Below are 12,713 nucleotides of genomic sequence, written 5' to 3'. Positions count from 1 at the left end.
GACTGACTTAATACTGTGAAATGACTGACACTAGCTTCTATGGGCAGAACTATCCATTATAGGTACAGCTGCAGGTAGGGAGACTAGTAAGAAAACTGATGAAATAACCTTGCAAGAAATAATGGCTCAGGCTAGGTGGTAGCAGAGGATAGGGTCATGGTGGTAACTTGTGAGCTTTTGGATATATGTCAAAGGTAAAGACAATGAAAAAGAAAGGAGTTCAGGATAATTTTAAGATTTAAGACTGGGCAACTGGGAGAATCTACTTGACATTTATGAAGAAGATGGAGAAATGAAGAGTTGGTAGTAGAAGTGGATTAGATGAAAAGTTCAATTTTATATATGTTTAGTTTAAGATGGTCACCAAATAAATGAGTATAGATAAAGATAACTGTAGAGGGTTGAGCCTTGCAGCCCTACAGTACTTAGAAGTGGCTCACAGCTGTAATCCCAGTACTTTGGGAGGCTAAGGCAGGTGGATCACTTGAGCCTAGAAGTTCAAGACCAGCCTAGGTAACATGACAAAACCCTGTCTCTACAAAAAATACAAAAATTGCCCGGGCAGGGTGGTGTGCACCTATGGTCCCAGCTACTTGGGAGGCTGAGATGGGAGGATCACCTGAGCCTGGGAGGTGAAGGCTGCAGTGAGCCATGATCGTGCCACTGCATTCCAGCCTGAGACACTGTCTCAAGAATAAAAAAGTAAGCTGGTTGCGGTGGCTCATGCCTGAATTCCCAGCATTTTGGGAGGCCAGGGCAGGTGGATCACGAAGTCAGGAGTTTGAGGTCAGCCTGGCCAAGATGGTGAAGCCCTGTCTCTACTAAAAATACAAAAATTAGCTGGGTGTGGTGGTGTACACTTTTAATCCCAGATACTCAGGAGGTTGAGGCAGAAGAATCGCTTCCCCGGGAGATTGAGGTTGCAGTGAGCCAAGATCGTGCCACTGTACTCTAGCCTGGGTGACAGAGTGAGACTCCGTCACAAAAAAAAAAAAAAAAAAAAAAAGAGTAAAAAAGTAGGGAAGATGAGGAAGCTCTATCAAATAACTTGAGAAGGAGGCAAAAGGAAGATCAGGTGAGATTACATGCTTCATTTGTTCATCTGAATTTTCTGATTTATGAATAAGTATGGCTTCCTTTTTTAATTAAAGAAATACTCAGAAAACCTTGTTTCAAAGCATGGAAAAGGAAAAAAAGGTAAAAACAAAATAAGATGCCATAGAAGCATATATGAATATGTTAACATATGAGATGTTTACGAAATCTTCATATTGCATTCCCTCACTTCTTTCCCGTCTGTCCTCATGTGTCCTTTTCTCTAAGGGACTTCCTGACTACCATATCCACAACAACCCTGGTGTCCTACTATTCTTTACTCTTTTACTGTCCTTTATTTCATTTTTGTATGGAACGTGATACATATTTATGTATTTATTATTTCCTATCTCCCACACTAGACAAGACAGGGACAGTGTCTAGTTCATAGATGTATCCTCAACACCAAGAATAGTCCCTGGCATGAACTGCCTTCAAAAATTATTTGCTGGGCCAGGTGTGGTGGCTCACACCTTTAATCCCAGCAGTTTGGGAGGCAGAGGCAGGTGGATAGCTTGAGCTGAGGAGGTTGAGACCAGCATGGGTAACCATGGCAAAACCCTGTCTCTACAAAAAGTACAAAAGTTAGCAGCTACTCAGGAGGCTGAGGTGGGAGAATGGCTTGAGCCCGGGAGGCAGAGGTTGCAGTGGGCTGAGATTGTGCCACTGCACTCCAACCTGGGTGACAGAGCCAGATGTTGTCTCAAAAAATAAAATAAAGTAAAATAGATTTGGACGTGGTGGCTCACGCCTGTAATCCCAGCACTTTGGGAGGCCAAGGTGGTTGGATCACGAGGTCAGGAGATCGAGACCGTCCTGGCCAACATGGTGAAACCCTGTTCCTACTAAAAATACAAAAAATTAGCTGAGCGTGGTGGTGCACACCTGTAGTCCCAGCTACTCTGGAGGCTGAGGCAGGGGAATCGCTTGAACCTGGGAGGCAGAGGTTGCAGTGAGCCGAGATCGTGCCACTGCACTCTATCCTGGCAGCAGAGTAAGACTCCATCTGCAAATAATAAATAAATAAATAAATAAATAAATAAATAAATAAATAAGAAAACAGCAATTCTAACAGATATTCATATACCAACATTCATAGTAGCATTATTTACCATAGCCAAAAAGTAGAAGCAACCCAAGTATCCTGATTAATGGATAAGTAACTGATGAATCAATAAGGATGCTATATACATACATGGGAATTTTATTCAGCGTTAAAAAGGAAAAATTCCGATATATGCTTACAACATGGATGAACCTTGAAGACATTATGCTAAGTGAAATAAATTAGACACAAAAGACAAATATTTTTGATTGCACTTATGTGAGGTACCTAGAGTAGTCAAATGCATAGAGTAAGAAAGTAGGACAGTGGTTGCCAGGGACTAGGGAAAGGGGGTAATGGGGAGTTTTTGTTTAAGTGGGTACAGAGTTAATTCAGGTTGGCATGACAAAAAAGTTCTAGAGATGGATAGCAGTGACGGTTACACAACAATGTGAATGTAGTTAATGTCACTGAATCGTACAATTAAAATGGCTAAAGTGGTCAATTTTATGTTATGCATATTTTACCACAATTAAAATTATAAAATTTCAAAAAAGAAGCTCCTGGCACTTGGCACTACACATTCCATCACATACTCAACTAATGGCTTACTTGGAATTCAGACTTCCAATTCCACTTGCCTTTTGATTGGGAGAAGAATCAAATCTATGAATCATGGCTCCATCTTATCTTCTAAATGCCTTTCTTCCCCCTTTCGATTTCACTTGTCACTATAGAAGTAAGAGGACTCCAAAAGAGAGGCCAGTGACTGCCTGAGTCTTTTGCAATACTAACCCAATGGGAAGAGATCATTATTTCTCTGCCTTTCGTTTTTCCTCTTCCATCCTCCACAAATCTCTAATGTTGCTTTGCTGGTTGTTCTAGTGATCCTTGAAGCAATAGTCACTTTTGCAGGTGTTTTTTTTTTTCACCAGAGACTAGGCAAGAATCTTGGCAGACTGGAGAAAGAAGTAGCATGGAAAGCAGGGAGATGTCAGAGCCACCCTTTTGCAACTGTGCTGCTCTGTGGGGTTAGAGAACAGCCAAGGGAGTCCTCTAGACACAAGCAAGTGATTTTCCTCACTTTCTCTTTGGTATCTACAAGCCAGCCAGATTCAGATGTGTTACCCTAGGACGTTGGAGAAACCTATGGGCCCTTTGGGGGTGGCTGGGATGTCTAACTCGAGATGTGAGCGGACCCAGAGAGCTGAGTCAATGATGAGAGACTGACAAAAATACCTGCAAAGTTTCTCAGTCAGGTAGGAGTATTCAAACATTGTTAAGCTGTGTTTGAAAGTAAATATAGTTCTGTGGGCCAGAGGAATGGAGAAATTGAAGGAGACAAGGTGGGAAGAGAAGGAAGATAAAAGTGAGAAGGAAGGAGCAAAGAAAGACATTTGGAAGGGAGTCAGAATGAAACGGGAAGTGAAGATCCAGGCTTTTTTTTTTCTGTCTAATGCTAGATATTTGACCCCTTTATTCACAGGTGCTAGCTATAACAAAATAGCGTTTCTGCCCACCCCACCTCCAGGTTCCACAAATACACACTTGAATGTGAAACTTATGACTTTGAATGTTTACATCAGAGCAAGAAGAAAAAAATACAGAAGTTATTTTTCTGTTATAAATCTAAGTTATTCCTCTTGTCCTCTTGCTCGGTTTGCAGAGCCTATGAATAGTGAGTATAGTACTCAGCATCTGCTTCCAAGAACCACCTTGGCCAGCTCCATTAAAAATGTCATACATTAAGAGAGCTCATGTAGTGCAATTGGAGCCCAGTATTGTTACTTATTTCTTAATCTAATCCACTGCCTTTAGATGCTAAGAATGAGAATTAGAGTCTAATCTCTCTAATGTTTTCTTTCCAGGCAAGCCTGGTTTGTCTCCAATAGAAAAATGGATGAAATCCAATCTTGGCATGATATGATAGGAAAGGAAAGGAAAAGAGAGGCCAACAGGGTTGAGAGAGGCTCAGAAGATGCAAATGGCCATAGAATGCTGAGAAAGCCTTTTTTTCTAGAATCACCAGAAAATGGGGAGCTCCTTTCTGCTCAGAGTAGACATGACTGATGCCAGTCAGTTGATGTCCAGTCCTCCTTAATGATTGCAGGGGACCCAACTGAGGGGAAAAAATGTTGGATGCAAAAACAAGAATAAACAATGCCATGAGAAAGATCTCATCCTTTCCTCTCTCCCTCCCTCTCTCTCTCTCTCTCTCTCTCTCTCTGTGTGTGTGTGTGTGTGTGTGTGTGTGGGTGTGTGTATGTGTTTGGTTTGATTAGTTTTTCTTATTTTCTTCTTTTACTTTTTTTTTTTTTTTTTTTTTTTTTGAGACAGGGTCTCATTCTGTCAGTCACTCAGGCTGGAGTGTAGGGGCATGGTCACAGCTCACTGCAGCCTCGACCTCGTGGCCTTAAGCGATCCACCCAGTTCAGCTTCCCAAGTAGCTGGGACTCACCACCAAGCCAGCTAATTTTTTCATATTTTTCATAGAGGTGTGGTTTCATCATGTTGCCCAGGGAGGTCTCAAACTCCTAGACTCAAGCAATCCTCTCGATTCAGCTGTCCAAAATGCTAGGATTACAGGCGTGAGCTACCATGACCAGCCAGCTTCTTTTACTTTAAAACAATTGAATAGCCAGGTGTGGTGGCTCACACCTGTAATCCCAGCACTTTGGGAGGCTGAGGTTCGGAGTTCCAGACCAGCATGACCAACACGGTGAAACCCCATCACTTCTAAAAACAGAAATTTAGCTGGACATGGTGGCACATGCCTGTAATCCTAGCTACTTGGGAGGCTGACAGGAGAACTGCTTGAACCTGGGAGGTGGAGGTTGTGGTGAGCCGAGATTGTGCCACTGCACTCCAGACTGAGCAACAAGAGTGAAAAACTCCATCTCAAAATAAATAAATCAATCAATAAAAATAAAACAATTGAATATTAGTCAGGGCATACACTCAGAATCAGAATTTCTGCACTCAGAATCAGAATTCTTTTGACTTTTACTTTTTGTACCCAGTTATCCGCTGATCTCTTTCCCTTAGAAACTCCAGACTAAGTCCTATATATAAAGATGTAGCCTGGGTGCAGTGCCTCACAACTGTAATCTTAGCACTTTGGGAAGCTGAGGCAGGAGGATTGCTTAAGCCCAGGGGTTCAAGGTCAGCTTGGACAACATAATGAGACCCTGTCTTTACCCAAAAACAAAATTAGCTGGATGTGGTGGTATCCCCTTGTAGTACCAGCTACTTGGAAGGCTGAGGGAGGAGGATGGCTTGAGCCCAGAAGGTTGAAGCTGCAGTGAGCCATGATCGTACCACTGCACTCCAGCCCAGGTAACAGAGTGAGACCTTGTCTCAAAAAACCAAGAAACAAAAAAGATTTAGCCTGGGCAACAAAATGAGACTCCATCTCCCCCGACCCCCAGCTCCCCCAAAAAAGTCGAATGCTATTATCAAAAATGACCCATTCCAAAGGAGAAAACAGAAAGTCCTATGTGAGTCTTATGTAGCCACTGCAGCTTATTATTTACCTGCCTTAATGACAAATTGTACCTTTGTCTACGTAGAGTTCCTGCAAACACTTCTAAGCCAGAGTAAAGGAAATATCAAATATAGAAAGGAATGGAATCTATAATTGTACTGTGGACTGGTAGCATATCACGAGTTGTGTGGGTCACAGGCACACCATGCTGTGTATCCTTCACCGGGGAAGGAGGGCATCTGGGGATGAAATTCGGAGGAAAGAACAGATGGAGGGTTGATGAAGACAAGTGATGGAGGAAGGCAGCAGGAAGTGGCCCTGAAGTTAAGGCTCTGCCACAAAGAATAGTACAAACTGGGGGAGGCTCTGGAAAGTGGCTTGGATGCATGGAGATAAACTAAGAATCTGAATATAAAATGTTCATTTTTGGAACCCCTGGTGTATATATGTAATTAGCATGCTAAGGGCCAATCTGAGGGCAAAATAGGGCGTCCTGTCTCTTATTCCTCTGTTCTTTTTGCCTCTGTCTGTTTCCTTAGAAACAAATCCATCAATATCTGAGAACCCTATCCAAGAGAGAATTGCTTTGATGATATTCAATTCCCAAGTTGAAAGCAGACGCCAGCCATGCCAAATGAGTCCTTGAAAGACCTAAATCATTTCCCGATTTGAAGCAGTGTGTAAAAAGCCTACCCATTTTTCATGGTAGGATGAGGTATAATCAAGCGCTCAGATAATTCACATCTTGCGACAGTGAGACTGAGGTTCTGGGCTCAAACCCCCTGTGGCCTGTTTCATTTTCCGCCCCCCAGTTCCAAGTAGTAGAGACTGTGCTCCTGTCCACAAACTGGTCCTCCAGACCTAGTCAGTTATCGTGCAAGAACAAGTCACAGATCATATGAGATTCTGGGCAAGGGTCACAGTCGTATGGGGCTTAGTTGGTCAGGCTTTGCATTTAGATCTGTGTTGAAAACTTATCCTTCTACTCGTTACTAGGGGGACCTTAATCGAATTACCCCTCCTCTCTCTAAGCCTCAGTTCCCCCCATGGTTGAGATAATTTAGCACATAACCACTCAATACATTATAGCTGTTACTATTTTTATCATTGCTAATAATGGGTATAGATTGAGATCCAAGTGTAAATTTGGAAGCTGATCACTACTTCCACGTTTCCCCTCAAGAATGCTCAGAATGATAGTGCATGTCTGTACTCCCAACTACTCAGGAGGCTGAAGTGGGTGGATCGCTCGAGCCCAGGAGTCTGAGTCAAGCCTGGGTAACATACCGAGACCCCATTTCTATTTTTAAAATTATCAGAAGAGATGCAAATTCACCTGGCCCAGGGACACCCTTTAATGCACCCCAAGAGGGGATATTATTATCAATACACCTTAGCAATCTCAAGTCAGATGAAATCTGTCTCCTTTCCCCAGCTGACTGCACCACTGAAACAAAGATCAAAGCTCTTGGCCTGTCCATGAGGAGGGGTTGATAGCTTTATCTTCACATGTAACAAGGCGGAGATAGTGCCCTGGCCACGCATCTTAAAAACAGAGTACCAGGTTAGGGGACTTGTCTAAAGCTAGAATGGATGTGGCCAATAGCTCTCAGAATTCTCCAGGGGTTCCCCAGCTAGCTTTCCAAAACTGCTTTCAGCATATTGATTTCTGACGGCGTTGCACTTCAAGAAAAGAGCAACTACAAACTGCCAGCTTGCGCACATCTGAAAATCAATCACACATGTAGCAGATGCTTGTGTTTCTTTCTTTCTTTACTTCTTCCTCCCCTGCATGAAAGTGTGTGGTTTCTAATAACACTACTGCTATGTTGCGGCAGGACAGGATGTCAGTTGCACCTGAGGCTACAGAAGTAAAAGGGAATTTAACAGAAAATTGGCCTATTTAACCAACTTGGGGGTAGATTTTATTTCTGCCTCAGTATTAAAACAAGAATATCTGGAATTGAAAATGGGGATATCCCTAAAGCAAAAAATTACTGAGTGACTTACTTACCAGACAGGGGAATAGCTAGTCTCCACACAGAGTACCTCACTGATCCTCACAACCACCTTCCAAGGTAGATACTTGAAAGAACATATCATAGCAAGGTAAGTGACTTGCTCAAGTGAGTCAGATCCAACCCAGGTGTCCTGGTCACCAGCTCCCTCATGTACAAATGAGGAAAAAGGCTCCGAAAGGTTAAGTCACTTGCCTCAGGCTGCAAGAGTTTATTATTGGCAAGCATTTGAACCTGCACCTCTCTGATTTCAGATTCAATTGTTCATTTACTTTGTTATTCAAATATTGATTCATGAAATAAAGTTGATATTTACTTTTATGTAAATTTCACCCTCAGGGACTTAAAATATTTCTTGCAACATCCAACTTCTGCAAAAACAAGGTATTTGCATTTATGCATCCTAATGCTTGAAATATATGCTGTATATGAAACTTTAGCTATAAAATACCTGTTTGTACATACTACCTGGCACACAGTGGCACTCAATACATGTTTATTAAAACAACAACAACAAAAGGATGTGAAGAAATGCAGCCATTAGAAACGAGTCTTCCTCAGGGAGATGCTGGGTTTTCTATCTTCCGTTTATCTGTGACTAGCTTAGCCTAGAATGAATAGGTTTATGTCTCGATTCAGTGGAGCAATTCCTTCATTACTGCTCATGGTCTAGACAGAAAGGAGAAAAAATGAACAAAGAATCCAAGATTCTAAAGCGAAGCCTAAATTTGTAAGGCCAATTTTTTCACATCAACATTCCCAGTTGAAAGTAATATTAAAGCTAGAAGGGGCAAGACACGGTCTCACGCCTGTAATCCCAGCACTTTGGGAGGCCAGATGGGAAAATTGCCTGAGGCCAGGAGTTTGAGACCAGCCTGGTCAATATGGTGAGACCCTGTCTCTTCTTATTAAAGAAAATATAACCAAAGAAAAAATATAATAATGTAGAAGGGAATTTAGAGACGAGTCAAAAAAAAAAAAAAAAATCCATACTAAGGCTGTACTTCCAGAGCTTCTGATTGTATTGGCCTGGGGTGGGGTCCCACAAATCAGTATTTTTAAAAAGCTGGTCAAATGACTCTGAAACAGCAGTTCCCAGCCTTTTTAGCACCAGTGACTGGTTTTGTGGAAGACAATCTTTCCAAAGACAGGTTGCTGGGGAGCAGGGTGAGGGGGCGTGGTTTTGGTATGTTTCAACAGTGTTACATTTATTGTACACTTTATTTCTATTATTACACTGTAACAGATAATTAAATAGTTACACAACTCACCATAATATAGAATCAGTGGGAGCCCTGAGCTTCTTTTCCTGAAACTAGATGGTCCCATCTCGGGGTGATGGGAGACAGTAACAGATCATCAGGCATTAGATTCTCATAAGGATTGCACAACCTAGATCCTTCACATGCACAGTTCACAATAGGGTTCATGCTCCTGTGAGAATCTAATGCTGCCACTGATCTGACAGGAGGTGGAGCTCAGGCAGTATTGCAAGTGATGGGGAGCTGCTATAAATACAGATGAAGTTTCGCTTGTTGCCCACCACTCACCTCCTGCTTTGCTGCTCAGTTCCTAATAGGCAACAGACTGGTATGGGTCTGTAGTCCAGGGGTTGGACTACAGTTTGTGTTATTTTGGGGTCAGCCATGGCATTCTGGGCTCAGTTCTCATGGAGAGTATAGGGGAGTATGAGGACTCTACTGAACTTTCACAAAGTAGGGTTGCACCAGGGGTACTCTCCCTGCCACTCACCCTTCTCACCTGCCAAATATTAATCATGCTCTTTGGGATCATTCTGAAACCAGGAAGATCAGAATGACTCCCATGCTCCTGGAGTCCAGAGGCTGAATTTACTGCAGCACACATTTTCCTCTTATTCCAGGCAGCTGGGTTCTGTTGCTTCCCTGATTGTGTGAGGTTGATGTATTCCAAGTGTCTTGAACAATTCTGTAGAAATATATTATGGGGGACCCCATTGTTAATATCAGCTATGGGAGCACAACTGGATTTATGGTGCCAGAGGTGGAGAAGGGCTTCTTGGAAATAGCAATTCCCAGCTCTGCAATTAAAGACCTGAGCTTTGTCCTGTGTCTGATTGGCTTAGCATCTTCTACATCCTTAGCAATCATTTCCTGACATAAGAAGTGATCTGATGAGCCTTACAGACAGAATGCTGAGCAAAATGAGCCAGACACAATGAACTACATGCTGTGCAATTCCACTTATATGGCATTCAAGAATAAGCAAAGTGAATCCGGTGATAAAAATCAGAGCAATGGTTACCTCTGGGGGTAGGGATTGACAGGGAGGTGGGCATGAAGATCTGGTGGTAATTAGAGGGGTGTATACATTTGTCAAACTCATGGATCTGTACACTTAAAACTAATAATGCATCTCAGTGTATGTAAATTAAACCTCAAGAAAAAAGGGAAATAAATTAGGCCAAGCACAATGGCTCACACCTGTAATCCCAGCACTGTGGGAGGCCACGATGAGTGGATGGCTTGAGCTCAGGAGTTCAAGATCGGCCTGAGCAACATGGTGAAACCTCACTTCTATTTAAAAAAAAAAATACAAAAACTAGCTGGGCGTGGTGGCACAAGCCTATAGTCCCAGCTACTTGGGAGGATGGCTTGAGCCAGGAAAGTGGAGGTTGCAGAGAGCTGAGATTGCACCACACCACCGTACTCCAGCCTGAGCGACAGACCCAGACCCTGTCTGAAAAATAAATAAATAAGTAAATAAATTAAAAAGAAAGAAAGAAATTGAAAGCAGTGATCTCTTCTTGTACAGTCAGCTCATCTACCAAGAACAGTATTGTTCGGGTTACTGGCTTTGGAGCTAACAGATCTGGGATAAAATCCCAGCTTTGGCACATACAGGCAGTATGACTTAAGCATACATTTTCACATCTATAAAATGGGGATTATAACAATAGTACCTACTGTGCCAGGCTGTATGTCATAAGGCTTAAATGAGATAATACATGCAAAGCACTCAATCATTTAATGGTGTTTGATTAGCCTTACTTAGATTTTTTTGCTTTACTGACTAGACCCATAGTAGTTCCCCATCTTAGTTTTTAAAAAAATATCCATACTGGCTGGGTGCGGTGGCTCATGCCTGTAATCCCAGCACTTTGCGAGGCAGAGGTGGGCAGATCACCTGAGGTCAGGAGTTCGAGACTTGCCTGACTGACATGGCGAAACCTTGTCTCTGCTAAAAAGTACAAAAATCAGCCAGGTGTAGTGGTGGGCGCCTGTAATTCCAGCTATTCAGGAGGCTGAGGCAGGAGAATCACTTGAACCTTGGAGGTGGAGGTTGCAGTAAGCTGAGATAGTGCCATTGCACTCCAGCTTGGGTGGCAGAGCGAGACTCTGTCTCAAAAAAAAAAAAAAAAAAATCCAGCCAGGTGCGGTGGCTCACGCCTGTAATCCCAGCACTTTGGGAGGCTGAGGCAGGTGGATCATGGGGTCAGGAGTTCGACACCAGCCTGGCCAACATAGTGTAACCCCGTCTCTACTAAAAATACAAAGAAAATTAGCTGGACATGGTGGCAGGTGCCTGTAGTCCCAGCTACTCAGGAGGCTGAGGCAGGAGGTGGAGGTTGTAGTGAGCTGAGATCATGCCACTGCACTCCAGCCTGGGTGACAGCGAGACTCAGTCTCAAAAAAAAAAAAAAAAAAAAATGGGTACGATGGCATGATCATGTAGTCCCAGCTACTTGGGAGCCTGAGGCAGGATAATCAGGTGAGCCTGGAAAACAGAGGTTGCAGTGAACTGAGACCCAGATTAAGACACAGAGCACTGCTAGCATTCCAGGGAGCTGCTTCTTTTTCCCTTCCTGTCAGTATCTCTAGGGTACCTGGCATGCTGACGTTTCTCCCCATGGATGACTTGACTTGGTATTGAACTACTCCTGAGTTCTTCTCACTCTCCTTGATGCAACTCACTTGACGCATACAAAACTTGTTCTTGTGGTAGCAGCTCCTATCTGCTTGGCTTGTGTTTATACCTCCCTCATTTACTGTTTTCTTACCTCCCTTGTTAGTGAGTATCTTCACAGCTGAATTTTTTTTTTTTTTTTTTTTTTTTTTGAGGAGGAGTTTCGCTCTTGTTACCCAGGCTGGAGTGCAATGGCACGATCTCGGCTCACCGAAACCTCCGCCTCCTGGGTTCAGGCAATTCTCCTGCCTCAGCCTCCTGAGTAGCTGGGATTACAGACACGCGCCACCATGCCCAGCTAATTTTTTGTATTTTTAGTAGAGACAGGGTTTCACCATGTTGACCAGGACGGTCTTGATCTCTTGACCTCGTGATCCACCCGCCTCGGCCTCCCAAAGTGCTGGGATTACAGGCTTGAGCCACCGCGCCCGGCCTTCACAGCTGAATTTTAAGCTCGAGAGCAGACATTGCTCACAGGCAATAGCACATTTTTATGAACATAATAGAAACTCAAGAAAATACTAGTATTGAATGCTTTGAGGGGTGGCAGAAGCAGTAAGCGGACAATCAAATTAAGAAAACGACTTCTCTCTTCATTCTGCATGTAGTTTATTTCTACTGTTAACACTTCATATAATGTTGGGGGTGTGCATTGTTTTTTTGATTGTGTAAGATCATATATGCATTCGACTCTCAGGTTCCATTGTGGACAGAGTGGCAGGAGGTGATTCAAAGAATAAAAGTGCAGGAGGAGAAGAGGTTAAATGGTGATGTCAAAGAGAACGAGCTTGCTCTGGCTCCTACTGTTGAAAGAACACTGGTTCTAGTCCTCACTCTGCCACTACCTTGTGTGACCTTAGACAAGTCATTTAACTATTCGGAACTTCAGTTTTTCTGTGGTACAACAGAGGTAATACTTTTTGACACATTGCACTCCGCAGTAGGTCAGCTGTGTTCATAGCTGGAAGGCACTTTGACCAAAATAATTTAGAGTATTGTCTCCACAGGTTCATATCTCCATGTCAGGTAGGTACATTATCTTTCTGCTTTAAGATTCAAGCTAGACTGGGATAAAAAGGTGGGAAGGCTGAGTTTGTAGAATCATAGAAGATTAATACAAGCAGGT

This window comes from Saimiri boliviensis, chromosome X, assembly GCF_048565385.1.
Source record: "Saimiri boliviensis isolate mSaiBol1 chromosome X, mSaiBol1.pri, whole genome shotgun sequence".
NCBI lineage: Eukaryota > Metazoa > Chordata > Mammalia > Primates > Cebidae > Saimiri > Saimiri boliviensis.
Note: the sequence above shows the minus strand (reverse complement) of the source record.